The 21,288-nt window shown below is 34.0% G+C and overlaps 1 protein-coding gene across 20 annotated transcripts in view; it reads left to right on the plus strand.

The window, feature by feature from the left end:
• Positions 1-21,288, plus strand: part of SOX5 (SRY-box transcription factor 5) — a 1,024,889-nt gene that overhangs the window by 396,062 nt on the left and 607,539 nt on the right. Inside the window, exon 1 of one of the 20 annotated variants that reach the window (XM_086713855.1) lies at positions 8,018-8,060. The exons of the other annotated variants lie outside the window; for them this stretch is intronic. The gene's annotated coding sequence lies outside the window, so the exon portion shown is untranslated. Of the gene's footprint in view, positions 1-8,017; positions 8,061-21,288 lie in introns of those variants that run through there. 20 annotated transcript variants of the gene reach the window in all.

Consider the following 21,288-nt stretch of genomic DNA (forward strand, 5'->3'; position numbering starts at 1 on the left):
ACCTGGTTAGCCAGAAAGTTTATTTTCCAAGAGGATAAGTGAAAATTTTCCTACTCTTGTGTCTCTGTCCTGAGAGGATTCTGAGATAATACTTTTTCTCTATTCAGAAATGCAGGGTATGATAATTTGCAGTTTTCCTGATAAAACCGGTCAACACTTCTTCATTCCTGTTTCTCTTTGCTATTTTAAAATTCTGCTCTGTTGTATTGTCTGATACATGGCATTTAGATTCATGTACTCTATATGGGGGAAATATGGTGTGAATAGTCAATATTCGAACTCTGTCTTCTCATACATCAAACTTATTTGGAGCCATTTGTTCAGTTATGAAGACGATTTTGGCTAAATCTAGATGAGTGTGGTTAAATCATAGGCACTAGTTTGTTTATCTAGAAGCATCCTCAACCTTTGTATATCATTGGATTAGCTAGAGATTATGAAGGACCTGGTCTATTTACTAGAGGTTCTGGTCTACTGTACTTCTTTTAATAAAAGCATACTGGAGAAAACATGTCAAAAGCTCTTGAACTCCAGTAGGATTTTTATCAACTTAATTACTGAAAAACAAATTCCAGGGATGCACCCTAGATTCAGGAGTTTTAAAAATGTTTCTTCTGCTTATCTTTTTCTTTCTGTTTACTGCCACTGTTGTTGAAGACATAACATGTCTTCAAGCTCAGAACAGCATTTTCCTCACCAATGATTTTTACTAAATTTTCAGGTAAACCGTATTTTTTTTCAAAATCATACTTTTGTATCCTTTGTTGAGTTATGAGCTTTTTTTTTGAAATTTTTTCAATTTGGAATTGTTGGGAAAGGGGTGTACATATTGGGGCTTTTGATACTGAATACTGGACTGCTCCAATTGATATTCTGAAGAACAAAGTGTGAATTTCCTTTTTCCCTGAACCCTCACTAACAGATATGTTGTAAGTTTTAAATTATTGCCAAGTTTATAGATGGAAATTTCTATTATTATCAACAATAACTGTTTTTAAATGTTTATTTATTTATTTTGAGAGAGAGTGCACAAGTGGGAGGAGAGCAGAGAGAGAGAGGAGGGAGAATCCCAAGCAGGCTCTGCACTGTCAGCTGCGAGCCCAACGTGGGGCTCCATCTAATGAAGTGTGAGATCTTGACCTGAGCCAAAATCAAGAGTTGGACACTTAACTGACTGAGTCACCCAGGTGCCCCAGAAATAACTTTTGTTTTAAATCTTCAAATTCAATGAAATTTCATGAGTTATCACTCCTCTTTTGCTCTTTGCAACATTTGATTCTATTGGGTATAACCACTACTTGAAACTTTCATCTCCTGACCTCTATAATACTAATCTTAAATTAGTTTTTATTCTATTATTCTTATTTGGTCTCCTTAGCTGATGTTCATTAATAGTAAACATCTGGCCTTGGCACAGACTCTCTCATATTTATGCAATCTGCTCTAGTAAACATATCCTGTGTATTCAGTTTACCTCTATATACTTCAAACTTGAGCAGTGAAACATGGTCCATGTGACATTTTTGCTTCATATAGAGCTGGTGGGGGGTTGGAATTAGAAGAGTGCTAGGCAATGCTGAAGGCACCTTTAGTCTATTTTTCTATTTTATTTTCACAACAGCTGAGGTTCAGTGAGAAGTAATTTGCTTGACTAACATTATATGGTTCATAAGTGGAAGATTCAAGGCTTTCTAGAAAAGGTCCTTTGGAGCTTTCCTAGAAGTCCATCACTTGCTATCATGCAGAAAAGAAAAAAAAAAACAAAAACAAACTTCTTGATGTTAGGATAACAGCATCTTGGAGTAGGAAGGTCTGGGATTAATAAGTGGATCGTGTCGCAATTTGATGACACCATGCACACAGAATCATCTCTGTGTTTCAGATAACTGCAAGCAGGGATAATGATGACTATTTCAGTATGGTTGTTGTGATTCTTGAGTAATACACTTGAAAATGCTTTGTTAATTTTAAAGCTCTATAGGTGAAGGGTGTGCATGTTTATGAATGTGTTATTGTTTGTGTCTAGGGGTGTATGTGGTGAAGTCATCTTCTGAAAAATTATGTTTACAACTTCCCTTTAAAAACATCATATTTTCACTGTCTAGAATTTTTTTTTTTTATATTAAGCTACTCTTCTCATTAATGTTGATGATGTTTAGTCAATTCAATTTAGGCAAATAAAAATACAAAGAAAACACTTCAGTGGGGTTAAATTGAGTCCATTACTCTTAAGTGTCTCTTGTGTCCACCCCTTCCTCCCTCTCTCACAATGTAACCATGATTTCAGTTCAGCCTCCTTCATCCTTTCACCTTGTAGTCTTTAGTTGATCTTCCTTCCTCCAGTCTCTCCTCTCTCGCATCAATTTTCCACACTGCCAGTGGAGTGATCTTTCTAATCAAAGGAAGTCGATCATATCACTTTTTGATTATAAACATTAACTGGTTCAATATTGAACTTGTAGGGTGCAATGCAAATGGCAAAACAGGTCATAAAGTTCACCTAACTTCCCCTGTTCTCCTGATCACCAGCTTCTCTCTTTCTACCACATGTATCACAATCAGAGTTGATGAAATATGATTTATGGTGATATTCTTTCATTCCTATTTTTCTTACTATAGATATTATGATCATTAAAACTTCAAGAATAGTATAAAATTTAACATGTCTAACTACATTCACATAATTTTTTGTACATTACTTTTCCTCATGAAATTTTCTCAGTCTTTTTCTAGACAAAATTGCCTTTGACATGTTCATCACTTTAGCATCTTCATATTGGAGAAAATAATCACATGTAAAGCTAAAAGCTAAGATATTTCATTTTATTCTCTTGATTGAGTGAGCAGTGTGTATGGCAATAAGTCATAGATTTTTGCCTGGACTATTCTAGAGGTAATGATAATTTATATTAAAACGTATTATTGGGGGAAAAAAAAACCTTCGGTTATTGATTATCCAGGGATAGAAGGCTTTTGCCTAAAGGCATATCCTAGTTGAAAAATATTTTATTTGAAAATAAAAATACTAAAAAGTAGAAAAATTATTAAAAGATTATAAAAATATGTTATATATAATGATCTGTTGTTGAAAACATTGAAGAGACTATACTTTTCTATCCAAGTACAGTATCCAGAATAATGTTGCATCCATAAGGATTGCAGATCTTTGCAGTCTGTCAACATTATGTTTCTGCATAATTATTCACCTTGTCAATTACTTGGATATGAGTGTTGAATGAGTAGAGTGTTAGTTCAAATATTCTGATCCCATAATATTCCCTGGAACCTGGTCCTTAAAATAAGCCTGGAATATGCATTTGTTTTATTATCCTATGCTATCTTCTAAAATTAAGGAAGGAGAATGAGAATAATATATGGTTAAGAGTTCAGTTAATGAGATGCTGGGTGATTAAGTCATTTCTATGCCTAAATGATGGATAGTTCACTGGGGGAAATTTATTGAGTTTCAAAACCAAGTGACAGGTTATTCTAGTTGTTGGCAGTAACAGGGAAAACACAAGAATCTCAAAGTCAGTAAATTCATTGAATATTTTTTCTAAGAACAGACTTTGTTACAAAATAAATGTTTTCCTTAAGATTCTAATTTTTAAAACAATTTTGTATTTAGAAACAGATAATTGAATGTGTAATATTTGAGGGGAATATCCAAGAATACAAAAGAGAAGAAGGTACTCTTATTCATCTTGTGCCCTTGGATTTAGCCTGACACATTATAATAGTTCACTACATGTTCGATTAATAAATGAATGAATGGCTGAATGGATGGATGGATGGGTGGGTGAATGGATGAGTGAATGAAATAAGGACTTGTCAAGTCAGGGAATCAGATATAATAAATGTAAACAATGGTTTACCAAATCCCTATGTATATAACATACCTAAAAATTATTTCATACCATGATACATCATATCCCTTCAAATGAATGTCATTATTCAAGATTATTACTTTGGTCTATGATGGCTACTGTTTTAAGTAATTTTGAAAATATTATTTTATATTTAATTTCAGAATAATTTTGAAGTTATCAAATAAAACAGCCCCAACACTTCATAATTTTATGGAAACATTTCAAAAATTTAACCAGATATATTACCAAGTGTTCTTAACCAATTCAGTAGACAAAAATGGGCTTAAAGTGACTTCTGATTCTAAAACTGCATTTGCCATCAGAGGAGTTTTGCTTATTGAGATGTACCCCAAAAATATGTTGTAGTTTGTGAATGACAATTCTAAAAACGGAGCAATGGACTGGAATAAGGTTGTTGTTTCCAAGGAGCCTACTTTGAAGGGGCAAATTTAATTTCAAAGTATGTTTACTAAGCAGTCTCATTAAATTATTATCCATACCTGAAAGCTACATTTAAAGGCATAAAGATTGGGGCACCTGGGTGGCTCAGTTAAGCGTCCGACTTCAGCTCAGGTCATAATCTCATGGTTTGTGAGTTCAAGCCCCGTGTCAGGCTCTGTGCTGACAGCTCAGATTCTGCAGCCTGCTTCAGATTCTGTGTCTCCCTCTCTTTCTGCCCCTCCCCCTCTTGCACTCTGTCTCTCTCTCAAAAGTAAGTAAATATTAAAGGCTTAAAGATTAATGTACTTCACCTACTAGTTACAAATTTGTGTCAATTAATTTCTATAAAATCAATATTTTTTTCTAAATACATATTCATTCTGAGTAAATGTGAATATTTTTATGGCCTTGCGAGCAACAATAATTCAGTTTGATTTATTCTATAAAATATTTCTCTGGATAGAATTAAATTCTAAAATTTGTAAAGGTAATATTAGTGGTTTGTCAATTCCAAGAGGATCAAGGATTTTTGTTTCATTAAATAAACATTTTCACTCTGTTAACTATTGTGTAAAGCAATGAAATGATATGCTGTCTTTTCTAGTGCTTCACCCCCTTTTATGAGAGTGCTAATGTGACCTACATGCTAAGTAATTTAGTAGAATCATTTGAAAAGTTTTGGTTTTCTAAATGTGTTGAATTTATCTTTTGAAAAACCTGACCTTGGCAAAACTGCCTTTCCTTTAATAACTAGTTCACCTTTAACCCGAGTCTTAAAATCTCTCCTTTTAAAGGAAAAAAAGTAAAATAAGTAAGGTGTTCTGAATTAGCAAGCACTAAAAAAATTACATATACCATCTTATTTCGGAACGTTCAAGATTATTGTATAGAACACAAACAAACCAAATATAAAAGAAGAATAAGAGATAAGATTTGCTTGATGGATGCTGGAGCCCATGCACATTGCCATATTATTACTCTCTCTTTTTATTGCTCTTGAGTTACATATGTTTTGTAATGCAGTAAATATTGGTACTGCACTTAATGTGACAGATGGGTTCAAGGGGAATGACTTCGCTGACTAATAGTCTACATAATATGAAAGCAGTGTTACATTTCTATCAGGACAGGCCCTATAACAAGAATTCATTTGCAAATCAATTGTTGGAATTTAAAGTACATTTTTCATAGGATTATTATTATGGACTGGGTCTGCAATGTACCCAACCAAATCCCAACTAGATATCTAGTTAAAACATTTACATTGCCCTAGACATGTTAAATTAATCGACAGGGAACCAATAAGCATTTAGAGATTAAATGAAAACATATGCCTACTAAATTATTCCTACTAGCATTGAAAGATGAGAAGAGAGTTGTAACTTGTTTCTGTGCATTTGTTTCATTATTGCTCTAATTAAACTTATAACTTCTACAGAGTATAGTGTTGAATGTATCTCACCTATTTTTTAACTTAGTGTGGTATTTGAATGTGTTATGATAATTGTATGCAATTCTAAGCATTAATTTAGTTCAATGAAGAATTTTAATGTTTTGGAAATATTTACTTAATCAGATATTTATATATTTTAAGAAGTTTAAATATGCTTAACTTTATCATCTGAAGGCAAAGGAGCTGGACTTTACAGTACCCTATGAGTCAGTCATGGATTATGAGCCTTCAGGGCCTAGAGTAAGGGAATAAGAAACATGTTTCCAGGTACTTCCAGCCCAACGATCCTACAGTGCAAGATGCCCCAGTAGACAAAGGGGAGTCCTCTGAAGAAAACGTGTAGATGCTAAGCAGGAGAAACGAAGCCCCTGGTTGCTGGGAGTTGGGACTCAAACCACTCGCCACGGGTGAAAGGGTCTGGTCTGAACAGCAGCAGTGTCCAAAAAAATATGCCTACTAAGTAACATCTGCTGACATTGAAAGAAATTAGAAACAGAATTTCAAAATAGAAGCATCTCTACACTTTTACCTGCTGCTGCTGCTGCTGCTGCTGCTGCTGCTGCTCTTTTCAAGCTTTCTCAAGTACCTGATACCCTGGAACTGGCATGTAGGTGCCCATAGCCAGGCCCACCCTCCTTTCTCAGGGGGCTCTATGCTGGACCACCGATTTTTTTTACTCTGCACGAAACTCTCATTTTCTTAGCACAGCTCAACTAAGCATTCAGAAGAGACAGGTTCAGATTCAAGCACGTTACTTTATCTTTTGTTTGTTTTTGTTTTTGTTTTTGTTTTACCAGCTATTTGTTAACCTACATGGATTTCTTATTCATGGTATTTTAGACAGCTTACATGAGGAGAACTTGACATGCTGCAAGGGAAGACATTTTTCAGTGTGGAGGCCACCGTGTGAGCTAAAAATGGCTCTAGATGGCTTTTCTTGCTCTTTGCACCTCTGAACCCAAAGTCTTTTCATGGCTGCAGCTTTTTTTGTTGTTTGTTTTCAAAATAATGGCATGTCCTGATAGTAACACCAGGAACAATGTCCAAAAAATAGAGAGTCTTATAATAAAGAGTATTTCAAAATACTCAAAATATTTTAACAAAGGTAAGTAAAGAAAAAAATCTATTGGAAACAATTTTCGTCTATCTTAGAAGTTATGAATATGTTTTTGTCTGTCCTCCCCAGCCTACCAGTTGGGTATGGCTGACTGAAGTCTCCTATCTTATGAGGGTTGACATACATGTAATTTATTTAGAAGAAACCTCTGGAAATAATAGGAATTAGGAATGCTCATTATATTCATTGTTCAGGTTCAGGTATTGATAGAGGACCTGCAATGTGAGGAGACCCTCTGATACAAATACAATAGTATTTGTCCTTAAGGAGGATACACTTGTGTATATTCTATTTCAAGTTCTTAGCACAGGCTTAATAAACATTAGAAAATGTTCTCAAAGTTTTTATCTAATAATGTACATTGATTCCAATTATAAGGCATAATTTACTTCTTCAACGAACCTCCGAGAAGTTTTAAAATTAGTCCTATTTTCACAGTAACATTTAACTTATTTCTATATAAATGACACATTGTTATTATTTATTATAATATACTAAATTATAATTGCTATATTATGTATTATTATGTTATGAAAAAATCAAGGCAGAAATAAAAGGAACATAACTGAATTTTTCTACCACCATAATATGACCCCTTCCAATGTGGACTTTTTTTCCCCATCCAAGTATTTTATTCTTTCTACAAACATTTTTGTGTTCTGTTTTTCACTTTAACGTTAAAGTATAAGCATTTTTCTGTTGTTATAAACCCTTCATAAATCTTCTTTAATGTCTCCCAAGCATCCCACTGAATGGGTTTTTAGGCTAACGGTTTTCTGATTGTTGCGCACCTAACTTGTTTATGGCTTTTTCTCTTTTGTCCTTACCAAGAGTATCAGCCAGCCTGTTAGTGATCAGACCTTACCATACAGCTGTGCAGAAGGGGCATTAACACTTTCAAGTCCTTTGTTGTTCAGTAAGCCTCTCGGTCTCTCATATGTCCTCCTCTTTTAGCCAACTAAAGCCACCTATTTGAGATAAAAAATTTATATCTCAGTAATAGACCCAAACAGGGCTGATTAGGCCTGGTGCTGCTGACTATCATCTAAAGTCGGGCAGCCTAGATCTTAGTAGCTCTAAAGCCTTACATTTTACACATGTTTCCAAAGGCCCATACCATTTAGAAGCAAAAGGACACCTGTATATTTTGAGATCAAATGGAAAGGAGAGTTACTCTCGGGTAGGTGTGAATTACTCCCATTCTCCTAGTATCCCGGGGGAAATTTCTGAGAGGAAGAGGGCTCTTGTGAGCTGCTTGGATAAAGGAAAGCTTGTTAAATTGGAGGTGGGGAGTTCTGGGCATGTGCTGAGGGTTAGTCTGGTAGGTTCAATGTTCATTTCCAGTCTCCTAAATTACTTCTAGCGACTGGGGGTCTCATGGACAAGGGAGACAGAGGTACTTTGGATATAAACACACATTTAGGGGTGTGTGTGTTTACATGATAATATTTTATTTGTTAAGGGCCTGATTAGTGGTTTGAATGTCATAAAATCCCTTGTACTTTTCATAGACCAGGATAGTCTCTTTGATAAGAATTTCAGACGGCAATTGAATCTTGCACTGATTTCCACACCAGAACTTTTACGTATGTTTAAAGTCTTAGAATCACTTTAATTTTATTGTAAAGTTGCTTCTTAACATTGTTCCTGCATACCTCACTGAAATAAAGGTAATGTCATGAGGATCTGGGTAAGAAGATGTTGACATATGTGTGTGTATATATATATATATATATATATATATATATATATATATATATACATATATATATAATATACACACACATAATGTGTGTGTGTATGTATATATATGTGTGTGTGTGTGTGTGTATATATATATATATATATATATACAGGAGCATACATAGGAGAGGTCATGGCCAAGATAAGTGTTCTTATTCCAATAGTCTGAGCTTTTCTAGAAAACTACTTTAGAAAGCATATATTGCTTTGAAACAGCAGTAGGCAAAGTAAGACCAAATTGTGATGTAATCATCAAGAAAACCATACTTGTAATAAGGTTAATTAAATTTGCTGCGATCTTGAGACAAGCATCCTGTAAGTGTGCCAGTAAATCTGGTCTTGCTTTATCAAACTGAAGGGCACCCCCTCCTTCTCCCAGAACGAGTAGCTCATTGCCAGGGGACACACACAGGCTGGCAACAATAACTAATATGTTATGAGAGGTTAGACAAGTTTAAATAGAATTCATCTCTGAACTGAAGGGCAAATTGTAAGAAATGTCTTTGTCTGCTTGCGATCCTGTTAAATTGAAAGCACAATGGGAGGTTTGGGAGAAGCAACAAAGGTTGAAATGATGGCCTGCTGTTTGGAGCAAGCATCCTGGCTCCACCGATGGTCCAGACATCTGCTAACAACAGCCACTCCTTGTCAGGCTCTGCCCCACACAGGGCGCAAGAACACTTTGCACCATTTTAACTCATCAGAGTCGTTGAGTTCTACAGTGTGCTCCACATCAAGAATGTTTGTGTAGTAAAACAGAACTAATTTAATCAAACATTTCAAAGGGAAACATTATTTTAACCCTAATTAGGTATGATTACAGTTTTTTTTCCCCCTCTGTGTTGGGCTGAGCTGCACTAAGCACCTTCATTTTGCTTTCTTTACTCAATTTTGTAACCAAGTCACCAAATAATGCGTGCTGTCCCATCTCTGTCCCATCTTATGATATTCATTTCAGTAGATTGATAAGTTCAAAAGCCTTTGTCAAATTTAAGGTGATTTAAACAAACAACAATGAGAGTATAACAAGGATAAATTGTATGGGGGGGTGGAGAATAGCATATTTATATTAATTTATATCCAACTGTGGCCTTTTTTGAGATTCTTTAGAGGTGATACTCTGTTATATTTTATTTCAAACCCATCAAGCTGCTCCAAGCAAAACATATCCCCATTTCACAGGTGATGAATCCAAGGCACAAATAGGATACACAGGTCTGGAGCAAAGCAGAGCTGGTTAAGAACAACTCAGAGCTTGCTTTCTGAGGGCATCAACCCTCTACAAGTGCTATCCAAGTACTTTTGCTCAAGGTAGTTAAAATCCACCAGATAAAAACTCATAAAATGTGCATGAAAGTCATGCTGGATTGCTAACAAATAGACAAAAGACCTCTTTAATCAATGACATATGAAATACTGTAATATACTTTTAACTAATTAAAGACTAAAAAAAATCTTTGAACTCTCAAAAAAAAACCTAGTTTTACCCAAGACGTAGGAAAACTTACATTTTTATTTATGTACATAGTATATTAATGAAAGTCTAAAGAAATTCACAAAGATTCAAGATAAGATTTAAACAGAATAGAAAATGCCTCTATGTTGGAAAACAAATCAGTTGAAAGCCTTTCAGTGATTGAGGGAAATAGAGGGTTTTAAATGTTTGAATATTTCTTAATGAATTCAATGAGATGAGGCATTTTCCTAGCTTCTACAAAGCTATTTATGATTAAGAATAAAGTATAGGGGAATATGTATGAAATGGAATTATGATAGAATGAAAATATTTTCGTTTTTGTGGTCTTAGAGAAATATTAAGCTTACTTAACTCTTTCCTCAAATTCTATGAAATCATACTTTTATAAGAAAGAGAGAAATCAGTTCTCTGTAGCCCTAATTTAAAAAAAAGTCAGCAAGAAATTTTTCTTTCTACTTCTGACCCAAGCTGAGGGCATAGCAGCAGTTGGAGAGTATATCGTGTTCATTTTGCTGTTTGAGTAGCTCAGGAAGGAGTTGCCTTTCAAACACCAAGCAACTAATATGATGCCCTGAAGACACTGTTGTCACCTCAAAGTTTCTTTAACACACACACACACACACACACATCATCATCATCATCGTCATCATCATTATCACCACCATCACCACCGTCACCAACAACAACTAGCTAAAGTTTTAACAAATATAGCAGAGAGAATTTTTCCTCAATTATAATTATTCAGGTGAAATTATGGCTATGATTTTACCAATAACACTCAAATAAATCAGAGATGATACACTGTCTCATTAAGTTGGCATATCTTAATTTTATAAAAATTCCAGTGACTGTGTAGGATTTCTTTTTCATGAATTATAGATTTATTATTTACACCTTTGCAAATATCCCTAAAACTTGGAATAGGAAACTAGAGAAAGATAAAATTACTTAGTAAATAAAAATGTTCCTCTCATCTTCTCCAGATGGATCTCATTCCTATTTTCCAATCTGCCATGACTTTAAACATGGGATCTTCTTTTAGTTCTCAATCTCTTTTGATATTTACATTTAGTACAGTAGTAAGTCATATGATTTTTTTGTCTGTGATGTTGTGCAGTAGTTTTCCATGCATTTGACTGACATCATTTTTTGTTTATTTATTTATTTTGAAAGCAGTGGGGGGCGGGGGGAGAGAGGGAGAGAGAATCCCAAGCAGCTCCACACTGTCAGCGCAGAGCCCAACATGAGGTAGATCTCATAGACCGTGAGATCATGACCTGAGCCAAACTCAAGAGTCAGAACCTCAACCGAGTCACCTAGTTGCCCCTACACCATTTTTATATAGACCCTCTTCACCTCACTCCAGTACAGTGCTTTACAAATGGACTTCCTAATTCTCTTTAAATTCATCTCCCATGCAATTACCATCATACCTACCTAAAACAAGGTCTTTGCCTCGTTGACTCTGTGTTTGAAAACTTTCTTCCTCACCACTGAGGTATTGCCTTCACCAATCTTGTCACAATTCTGTTCTAGACTGAACTGAAGATATTCTCCATTACCATGCCCAGGAGCTAGGATTCAGCCCTTATTTTATTTAGGGTCTGTGCTTTGTGTGAGTTGTTCACTGTTCTTCCTTTTTAGAATTTTTGTTATCTATTGACTTTTGAGACATTGTTAAGTCAGCTTTTTCTCCATATTTTTAGCTGCCATATCTTAATCCTTTTTATAGCATCTCCTTCCCCTTCTCATCTCTTAAATGATAATTTGGTTCTAGGTTCTGTTTGACCTTTTCCCTCTTACTTTGTCAATTTTCATTCAGTAGTTTCAGTGAAATCAATAGCTTTGATTACCACTTGGATGCTGGTGGTAAATTTATACCTTTAGCATTTAACCTTGTTTATTATAACTGCTTACTAGGCATCTAGTGCTCCAGACACCTTAATTTCACATTTCCTAATTGGTATTATATTCCCTACTCCAACGCAAATCTTTTCTTAACTTCTATAGTCTACATCTTTGTGTGTGAACTCACTGTTTCTGCACTTGGATGACCTAGAGCCTGAGAATCTTCCTATATTGCTCATCACAAAAGTCTTTGTTTAGCACCTACTACTGACAATCAAGCATTGGGGGTATAGCAATGGGGTAAATAGAAAAAAAAAATCCTTGCTTGCATAAATTCTACATTCCAGCAAAAGAATAAAAACAAATAATATGTGTATAGTATAATAATAGTTCCTAATTTTATTGAGATAAAATTGATATGTAATAAACTGCACATATTTGAAGTGCACAGTTGTTAAGTACTGAAATATGTATGGACTACAAAACAGTCACCACCATCAAGATAGTGAACATATTAGGGGTACCTGGGTAGCTCAGTCGGTTAAGCGTCCAACTCTTGATTTTGGCTCAGGTCATGATCTCACGGTTCAGGAGACTGAGCCCCACATCTGGCTCAGCACTGACATCACAAGGTCTGCTTGGGAGTCTCTCTCTCTCTCCCCCACCTCTCTCTCAAAACAAATAAATATTTTAAAATGTTAAAAAAATAGATAGTGAACATATTCAGTCATGTCCCTACTTCTTTCTGTCACAATAGATTACTTTGCGTTTTCTAGAATTTTAGACAAACGAGATCATACATTAGGTACATTTTTTCCCCCCTTGGTCTGATTTCTTTCACTCACCATAATTGTTTAGATTTATCCATGTTGTATTAACAATTTATTACTTATTTCTGAGTAGTATTCTATTGTATATATGTAAACAATTTGTTCATCTTTTGAAAGGTATTTTGGTCATTTTAATTTATCCTATTGCCAAAAAAGCCCCTGTTAGCATTCATGTCCACTATTTTATGGCCATGTTTTTTAATATCTCTGGAGTAAATACCTAGAAATGGAATGACTGGATCATAGGGTAGACGTATGCTTAAGTTTTAAGGAACTGCCACTGTTTCCCAGTTCTTCCACATCCTTACCACCAATTGGTGTGGTAGGTCTTTTAAATTTTAGTCATTTGAGGGGCACCTGGGTGGCTCAGTCAGTTAAGCGTCTGACTTTGGCTCAGGTCATGATCTCTTGGTTCACAAGTTGGAGCCCCACATTGGGCTCTCTGCTGACAGCTCAGAGCCTGGAGCCTGCTTCAGATTCTGTGTCTCCCTCCCTCTCTCTACCCTTTCCCCACTCATGCTCGTTCGCTCTTTCTGTCTCTCTCTCAAAAATAAATTTAAAAAACATTTTTTATATCCCACACTGGTTTTAATTTACAATTACCTAATGACTAATGATGTTGAGAATATTTTCATGTGCTTAGTTGCTCTCTGCATACCTTCTTGTTGAAGTATTTGTGCATATCTCTTGCCCATATTTTAATTGGGATATTTATTTTCTTATTGACTTTTTAGATATATTCTGGATAGCAGTCCTTTATCAATACATGATTTGAAAGTATTTTCCTGTGGCCAGTGACTTCACTGTTCATTTTTCAAAAAGTGTCCTTGAGGAATAGATTTTTTCATTTTCGATGAGGTCAACTTATTTATTTATTTTTTTTTCTAAGGGATTATGCTTTTGGTGTTGTATCTAAGAAATACCTGCCTGACCCAAAGTCACAAAGATTTTTTTCTATGTGTTCTTCTAGAAATTTTATAAATTTAGGATTTATTTTTAGATCTGTGCCCCATTTTGAGTTAATATTATTAGTGTATGGTGCAAGGTGTGGATTGACATTTTTATTTTTCTATATGGATGTCCAGTTGTTCCAGCACCAATTTTTGAAGACTATCCTTTCTCTGCTAAATTTCCATTTTGTACCTCTGTCAAAAGTCAGTTTTCTATATATCTGTATGTCAATTTCTAAACTCTCTCTGATGTTCCATTGATCTATTTGTCCTTCTTTATGATAATACCACATTGCTGTAGCTTCATAATAAGACATAAAATTTCTGGTTATTACACAAGTTTTATATTTTTTCCTCAAGGTGTCACAGCTATTCTGGGGCCTTCGCATTTCATGTGAAATTTACAATGAATTTGTCCATTTCTCAAAAAAAAAAATTTTAAAAGACTTCTGGGATTTTTGATTGGGATTATGTTGGATTTGTTGTTTGTAATCTATAGAATAATTTGAGAATTGACATTTTAACATTATTGAGTCTTGTGACTAATGAACAAAGTATTATCTGTCTCTCCATTGATGTAGGTCTTCTTTAATTTATCTCAGCATTGATTTATAATATTCAGTATATACATCTTTCACATTCTTTTCAGGTTGATCCCTATTTCATAATTTTGATGCTATTATAGATGATAATTTTATTTTAAACTTCAATTTCTGAATTTTCCTTTTTGGTATGTAGAATGCAATTGGATTTTTCTGTATTGCCTTTAAATTCTACAACTCTCCTACCTCATTAGCTTTAATTATCTTTATTATAAATTCGATCTGATTTTCTATATAGACAATTACGTTGTCCACAAATACAGTTTTACTTATTGCTTTCATATCTAGCTGCCTTTTATTGCTTTTTCTTACCTTATTGCACTCTGATACAATCTCCAATAAAAGTTGAATAGAGGGGCACCTCAGTCAGTCAATCCCCTCAATAGAGGTGACACTCACTCAGTTGAGTGTCTGACTCTTAATTTTGGCTCAGGTCATGATCTCATGGTTTGTGAGATTGAGCCCCATGTCGGGCTTTGCACTAAATGCAGAGCCTGCTTGGTATTCTCTCTTTCTCTCCCCTCCCCTCCCCCGCTCACATGCAGGTGCATGCTCTCCTTCTGTCTCTCAAAATAAATAAATAAACATTTTTTTAAGAAGTTGAATAAAAATTATTATAGTAGGCATCTTGTCTTATTCCTGATCTTAGGAGGTACCATTCATTTTTTCATATTTAAGTATGATGCTCCCTGTAAGTTTCTTTTGATAGATGTTCTTTATCATGTTTGGAAGATTCCCTCCTACTTTTAGCACACAGAGAATTTTTATGATAGAATAAATCCTTTTTGTACATGTATTGATATGATCAATGATATCAATGATATGATCATGATATGATCAATGATATGATAGTCTTTCTTTTTAGTTTGATAGTTTTATAAATTACATTGGCCTATTTTGAAATTTTAAAACTACTTTTCATTCCAGGTAATAAATTCTGCTTGGATTCAATTGGTTAACATTTGTTAAGAATATCTGTGTCTATGTTCATGACTGATATTGGTCTGTAGTTTTTCTTGTATGACATTGCTGAATTATGTTCACCTCATAGAATAAATTGAGAAGTTTTTCTACCTTTTCAACTTTGTGGGAGAATTTGAAAGAAATTATTGATTAACTCATGGTAGAATTTTCCAGTGAAGCAATCTGGGCCTAGAGGTTTCTTTGTGGGAGGTTTTTGTTTTTTCTTTGTTTTTACTATAATCTCATTTTTAAAAATAGACAGAAAACTGTTTTGTCACTTATTTATTCCTCAGTGAGCATTGGTAGTATCACTCAATGAATATGTCCATTTTGTAAATGTTGTCAAATTTTTTGGCAAAAACTTGGTCATAATATTATCTCACTATCATTTTAACATCTGAAGAATCCCTAGTGATGCCACTTCTGTCATTCCTCATATGTGTAATTCGTGTCTCATCTCTGTTTCTTTTCCTTTTCTGATGATTTTGCTAGGGATTTATCAGTTTTATTGATATTAAAGGACCAGATTTTGGTCTCATTGATTTTTTTCTATTGATTTTTTTTTAATTTTCTGTTTCATTGAATTCACATTGGCCTCTATTGCTTCCCATCTTTTCCTTGCTATGAGCTTTGTTTGTATTTTTTGTTTAGGTTCTTAAGGTGGAAACTGAGGCCCATTCTTTGAGATTTTTCCTTTTTTCTAATATAGACATGAAAGCTACAAATTTCCCCTCAATATTGTTTTAGAAATATCCCACAAATTTTGACATGCTATATATGAATCATTTAAAATTTATTGGGACTTCTTTTATGGACTGAATATGTTCTTTTTTGGTAAATATTTCATATAGACTCAGAAAAATGTATATTGTGCTACTGTTGAGTGTACTAAAAATGTCAATATGTCAAATTGGTTGATAATATTTTTCAAATCTATCTTTAGTGATTTTTTGTTTACTTGTATATCAATTATTGAGAAAAGGATATGATATCTATGACTGTGGGAATTTTTTTTCTTGTACTTCTTTGAATTTTTACTTCATTTAATTCGTTCCTCTGGTATCTGCTCTATAATGTTGAGGATCATTGTCCTTTTGATAATTTGACCTGTGTATTATTATGAAACAATCTTTTTCATTCCTGGTTATATTTTTTTTTTTTTCTGAAATCCACTTTATCTGATATTACTATCACTGTTCCAGCTTTTCACAGTTAATACTATCATGGTATATCTTTTGGTATCCATTTCTGTTTAACCTTTTCATGCCTTTATATGTAAAATGGGTTTCTTCTAAGCAGCATGTAGCTAATTGTTGTTATTTATTTCACTCTAAATCTCTCTTTTAACAGTAATTCAGGTGATTTATGCTTTATGTTATTATTGATAGATTTAGGTTTAAATCCACCTTCTTACTCTTTTGTATGTGTCCAACTTGCCTTTTGTCCCCTTGTCGTTTTTTGCCTTAAAATTTAATATTTTACTTATTTATATTTTAAACTGAGATGTAGTTAATTTAATATTTTTATTTTCTTCTTGACATATAAGGTACAACTATTTTCAGAGGATTGTTTTAAGATTTATAGTCAATATATTTTCAATTTGTCATAGTCCAACTCAGTTATGTTATACTGCTCCCTCTTAGTATGAGAATCTTACACTATTGTATTCCCAGTTTTTTTTCCCTCTTGGCATTTATGCTATTTTTGTCATATACTTTGTTTCTACATGTTGTAAACTGAACACTAGATAGTTTTTATTTTTTAGTGAATTATTTTTTAAAATTGTTTACATAAATTAGAAACAAATATAATTTATCCATGTAGTTATCGTGTTCTGTGTTCTGAATTCCATTTTGTAGATCCACATTTCCATATGGTTTCATTTATTGCCTTCTGCTTGAAGAACTTCCCTTTAAATTTCTGTGTGATGGATCTACTGGTGATAAATTCTTCTGTTTCTTGTATTTGTATTTTGTATTTCATATTTCCCCTTTGTTTTTAAAAGATATTTTTGCTGGGTATAGAATTCAAAGTTGTTCATTGTTTTCCTTCTTTTGTTATCTGTGGGTTTATACTTTTAATCAAATTTGAAAGTTGTTCTGCCATTATTTCTTCCAATATTGTTTTTCCCTCTCAATTTGTTACTCCATCTGCACATATATCAGAATGTGCAGTTCCTAGAGTTGTCCCACAACACACTGATTCTCTGTTGTTTTTGTTGCTGTGTTGGTTTTGTTATTGCTGTTGTTCTTCTTTTCTTCTTCCTCTTCCTCTTCCTCTTCTGAGGCTCTTTGTCAATTTTTCATTTAGGACACATGTATTTATATGTCTTCAACATAGAAGACCTGTGAATGTCTAAATGAATTTACTAATTCATTTAGTCCTTTATCTGTCATTAATCCCATTCAGTGTACTTTTAATTTTAAGCATTGTGATTTTTTTTCTTCTTCTTCTTTCATTGAAACATTGTAGTTTTCATGTTCAGAAGTTAGGTTTGAGTATTTTCTTTTTTAAATATATTTTCTATGTCTTTACTTATTGTTTTCTACCTTTGCCTAGGTTTGTAAATATATGGAATACAACTATATAGCTGTTACAATTGTCATTTAACATTTCTCTTCATTCTAACATCTCTGTCAGCTTGGGGTCAGTTTTGAGTGATTGATTTTTCTTCTAATATTGGATCATATTTTCCTGCTTCTCTGCATGCTTGGTAATGTTACTGTTGTTTTTTTTTTTTTTTTTTTAATCAGATACCAAATTTTGTAAAGTTTACCTCACTAGATGTTGGATATTTTTGTATTCCTATAAACTTTTTGGGGGGACACATTAGGAATAGATCAATACTGTTGGATCTTGCTTTTATGTTTTGTTAGATTGGACCAAACCATTATGTTTTCTACAGCCAGGTTTTCCCTATTATTAAGGCAAGGCACTTTGAGGTACATTAAAGTACTTTGAGTACTTCAATGTAGCTCTGAATTGTGAGTCTTTCTAGTGAGCCTGGTGGGTATAGGCCCTCTTCCTAGCCTATATGAACACTAGTTACTTTTTCCTCTAATTTTGAGGGTTGTTCTTTCCCTAGCCTTGGGTAGTTACCTCACACATGAGCTGATCAGCATTCTGTTAAATGTTTGGAGGAATCCTCTACACATCTCCTGAACTTTCTGTGCAGCTCTCTCATCTCCACTAATTGGTCCTATAAACCCTAGGTGCCTTTATCTTCCTGAATTCAGCTCTGTCTCCTCAACTCAGGGAGTCTGTCAACTTCACCTGAGCTGCCTTATCCTGATCCACCACCTGCAAACTCTCTCAAGAGAATAACCTGGGTCAATCATAGAGCTGGTCTCATTTATTTCCTTGTTCTCAGGGATCAGTGTCCTCTTGTGCTGGATTTCCAATATTTCAAAAAGCATTGCTTCACAAATTTTGTCTACTTTGTTGTTTCTGGTGGGATAACAAATCCATTTATCACAATAGTATGTGCTTTAAAGATAAAACAAAATAGGTAAGTGGATAGAAAAAGTAAATGTTGATGAGAATCAAAAGTTAATAGGTTTGTCAAAGATTAGAGAGGGTATCCTTATCAAATACACACTCCACCAATTTCCCATTTTAGAAAGGAAAAGGAAAATAGAAAAGGTGGTATTTCTGTACACCCCTAATAGTGTTACTAGTAATTTATATTCTTTGGACATAGTCTAAAATAGATATACCATAATCCAAATTTTATACCTCATTAGAGTTATGATGCTTCTGTTTATGCATATAAAAACCAAAACTCTAAATCTTCCTTTCATTTGTAGAAGGTGCTCAGTGTTACATGTATCTTCAATTAATGCCCAATCTCAAAAGAGAGACTGGAGAAAGAAGTTGGAGAGAAGAGAGGCAGTTCTATGTGTCCATTTCCCCCCGGTTTTTTTTCTCTCCCTGCCCTACTAGTGAGCACCCAGTAGTGTGTTTAATGTCTTTCTCTTGGAAGAAAAATGCCTCTGTTGATGGTAGTAGTTCCGTTTTTCAAAAGGGGGAAAAAGTAGGACAAGGAAAAAGTTTCTGTATTTCTCAAAATTTGATTCAAAGGGAAGCACATGAAGGGGGAATGTGAAGTAAAGACTGGTTAATTTGATCCCAGGTATTTTATTATAAAGAAACCTCTGGCAGACTTTAAATGCTTACCTCATTTTATAATTAAGAATTCCTTTCCATTCACAAAGTCCACCACACCTAAATATAAACATGATTCAACCAGTGATTAATTCAACAGTTTGGGTAATTACATTCCCCAGTCTCCTGAAAACTATACCAACTAGCTTTTTATCAGATTTTAGACCCTAATAACTCACATTTTTATTACCACCTGTTTACATTGTTACTAGAATTTTGGGCATATGGCACATTGATGTAGTCGTATAAATAATAAATAAACAGACCAGTTTATAGTATTTGAGAATGAAATACGCTGTTATTCAAATGGGTTTCATTTGTGTGTATTAAGCTTAACTAGTGTCAGCAAGTTACTTGTCCTTTGGGACAATGAATGTCCTTTCTGAAATGGGCAAAGGGCCATTTGGCTCCTGAAGGATTATTCGAACCATTTACAATACAGGAGACCTACTGTGTGAAAAAAGATAGTTTAATCTAGTATTTTTTCTTAGTCAAAATCTTTCTCCACATCACAGGTTATACTATTAATAAGATTTTTTTCATTTTTATCATCCTATAAACATGTTTAGCTGTGAAAACCTAATTCCCTTTCATTATATCCACTATATTCCATTAGTCTAGTACAGTCTGAAACCATTTTCTCTTTAAAACTTATGACAGATTTTCCTTCATTTAATAATACTTTGCAACACTTTGGATATAAATATATTTCACCTGGTAAACCATTTTAATAACAACCTGGGTAAAATCATTTAGGAGAAGAAAGACTTAAAAAGAGGATTAAAACACTCCATACATCTCTTGTTTTTTTTAGCAGTGAAGAGAGAGCTTTGCAGAAGGGTTTCAGATTGATTTATGAAGTTTTGGGAAGGTGTGTCTTTTTCCCTCGCATGTTCTAATGGTTTTATATTTGTTCCTCTAGCTCTGATCCAGAATACTTAATACATACTTTCTGTTGTTTTCTTCTGCAACTTTTGAGGATTAGTGATTTTTAAAACTATATATTTGTTAATATGTGTTACTTGATAGAAATATAGTTTTGTGCTACCTAAAATATTAGGATATGTATTTAGTTTAATTTTTCCACAAATTTAATTGAAAATATGAAACTCGTTTCATAAGAAACCTCAGTTTCTTTTTTTTTTATGTTTATTTTTATTTTTGAGAGAGAGAGACAGAGTGCCAGCGGGGAAGGGGCAGACAGAGAGGGAGACACAGAATCCGAAGCAGGCTCCAGGCTCTGAGATGTCAGCACAGAGCCCAATGGGGAACTCAAACTCACAGACTATGAGATCATGACCTGAGTTAAAGTTGGGCATTTAACCAACTGAGCCACGCAGGCACCCCAAACCTCAGTTTCTTAATAAGAGATTTTGGTTGTATCTATACGTGCTTTGGGAAAGTAGAACAGTTATTCTGACTTTCTATTAAATGACAGTAATTAATTATAGACTATTTACAAGTACATACATTGTTCCAAGATCTTTTATTTTTAAGGGGAAGAATTTGTTATTGTCTTTTTGGTGCAAGATGCTAAGTTTAATATTTTGTCCCAAATAGAGAACTCTGAAACCATGGACTTTTTTTGATAATCTGAATATGTATGAAATATCTCATGATTCAAAACTGAGTGTGCTTTCTGTGTGTGTGTGTGTGTGTGTGTGTGTGTGTGTGTGTGTGTGTGTAATTTTAAGCAGCACTACTCTCTCAGTTAGGACAGATCATAGGGATAAGCATTCTGTGTGACCATAGTCTTTATCTACAAGGGTGAATATGCTCAAATCCATAGGCCATTTTTCAAACAATTATTTTTTTTCTCATTTACATCCTT

The sequence above is a fragment of the Puma concolor genome, chromosome B4 (genome assembly GCF_028749965.1).
Source record: "Puma concolor isolate L17-30 chromosome B4, mPumCon1.1.hap2, whole genome shotgun sequence".
Classification (NCBI taxonomy): Eukaryota; Metazoa; Chordata; class Mammalia; order Carnivora; family Felidae; genus Puma; species Puma concolor.